Source organism: Astyanax mexicanus, chromosome 13, assembly GCF_023375975.1.
Source record: "Astyanax mexicanus isolate ESR-SI-001 chromosome 13, AstMex3_surface, whole genome shotgun sequence".
NCBI classification, from domain to species: domain Eukaryota; kingdom Metazoa; phylum Chordata; class Actinopteri; order Characiformes; family Acestrorhamphidae; genus Astyanax; species Astyanax mexicanus.
Window position 1 is genome coordinate 8,380,750 of NC_064420.1, and position 2,164 is coordinate 8,382,913.

The 2,164-nt window shown below is 40.2% G+C and overlaps 1 pseudogene; it reads right to left on the bottom strand.

Moving 5' to 3' along the window:
• Positions 1 to 245: 245 nt before the first annotated feature.
• On the bottom strand, positions 246 to 1,595 carry LOC111188900 (epidermal differentiation-specific protein-like; annotated as a pseudogene).
• Between the last annotated feature and the right edge of the window lie 569 nt (positions 1,596 to 2,164).

Here is a 2,164-nt window from a genome sequence, read left to right on the forward strand (position 1 = left end):
CACAATCACATCTTCACATTCACTGCAAAAATTATAAATTGCCATATTTGTAAAACAATTATAGTTATCACTTATTTATCTAATATTTCTTATTTCAATATATTTGTCTGTTTTTTTTTCTGTTGTAAGATAAAGCAACTATGTTTCAGACTTTTGGTTGTAATGAATGGATAAAAGTATAACTATCTGTAAATTTAACAAAATTCAATTAAAAGAATAATTTAAAGAAATACATTTTATAATGTTTACATATAATATTATATTATTCTACCTGCTGAAATAATGTTTACAGTGTGAGTGTCAATCATGTCAATTCAACCTCAATCAATTCGAATAATGAAATTCCAGGGGCATCCTGGGAGTGCAGAGGTCCAGCACCAGTATGTTTCACTGGAAACGAGAGAAAACAGCACATTAAAAACATTAATGAAGAAAATGACTGCAAGCATAAATATCATTAAAGTTTATAACTGTCAGCATTGCCTTAATCAAATTAGACTTTAGTAAATCTATAAATAAAGATGTGTTGGTTGTTCCTTGAAGGAATCTATCTTACCTTTCAGTGCTCTAGATCTTTTCCTCCATGAACTCGGTGGTGATGGAGTTGCCAGACTGGCACCTGTACTGTCCGTACTCCACCTTGCTCTGGGATCCGGTGACGATGGTCAGCTTGACTGGAACCATCACATCCACCTCCTTCCTCACCATGTTCACGGTGAGCTTGGTGCGGGGAGCGATTTTGGCTGGTAGGTCTTCCTCTCTGTCCTGGTGTTGCTGCTCCCCTTCTCCACGGTGAAGGTGTTGCTCAGAGGAAAGTTCTGCTCTGCTTTCACCACTCCCATGTCTACACCAAACGATGTTCCCCAGCTTATCTGGGTGGAATTGCTGAAGCTGAAGCTATCAGTGACGGAGCCTTCGTACTCTTTATTCATCTCAGTGGAGAAGCTTTGTTCGTGGTCTCCATGGTTCAGACCACACAGGCTGTCGATGACCACAGTATTCACATGCTCTTCTTTCTGGTTCCACTGGATCTCTGCTGTTATAATGGGTTTCCCTGGCTTCAGAGGGCGAAGGTGAGACACTCTGTCATTGAACCAGCCGTACTCAGGCATGTCTCGAGAAACTCTGGCCACGAGCTGAGCTCCACCTCTGTTGATGTGCTCATACAGAACCCACGCCCCTCTCTGCACCTTGTGAGAAGACGCAACATCGTTAAAGTTGCCGTAGCACAGGTTGGTTTCAGTGGTGAAGACGAGGCTCCTGCCCCGGTAGTTAGTATGTTCATAAAGGGTTATCTGAGGGTTTGCCAGGTCCTCAGTCACTTTCTCCAGAGAAGAAAAGGTGTAGTTCCTCTCCACAGTGGCGTACTCTCCCTCCTCGTAGACATACTGAGAACCTTGAAAGTTGGTATGTTCATATGCCACCCATGGCTCCCCTATAACTTTCAGAGAGGAGATGCAGTCGTTGAAGTTTTCACTTACTAAGTTGGAGACGGAGGAGGTGAACTCTTTGCTCATGCCCTGAAAGTTAATATGCTCGTAGATGATGATCTTGCTCATGGTGTCGCTCTAAAAGTCAATACTGAATGAGATAAACGAGAGGAGTCTGCAAGTCTGTGAAAAGTGTCCCTTAACCCCTCCATATATATATATATATATATAGGGGGCGGAATATGCAGGTTCTGCTGACCCTGAATCAATTTTAGGCAGAGTTGACATTTTTTAACTTCTTCCAAGCAAAACCAGTTCACACGTTTAGCCACAGGGAGTTACACTTCACAGAAGATTTACCACTGACCATTTCCCTGTATCAAATGACACAAGATAGAATGTTCAAAGAGAAGCAGAGATGGTAATTTTACTGCACTAAAGTATGCTTAAAAGAACGTTCTGGTATAAAACTAGCATAATTTGTTCTGTATTATGAATCAAATTTATATATCGTTTTTTACAACTCGTGTAGCGAAGCAGCTTTACAGAAATCTTTTAACAGGATAGAGAATCAGATAAAAACTTAAACATAGAACATAGAACATTTAATTTTGCATCTCTAGTGATGCTTTAATTTACTCTTATTTTTTGAATAATGTTTAAACTTACCCCATTGTTGGTACAAGTGACATTCATGTTCTGCATATTTATACCTTCCAAACTAACAGAACCCC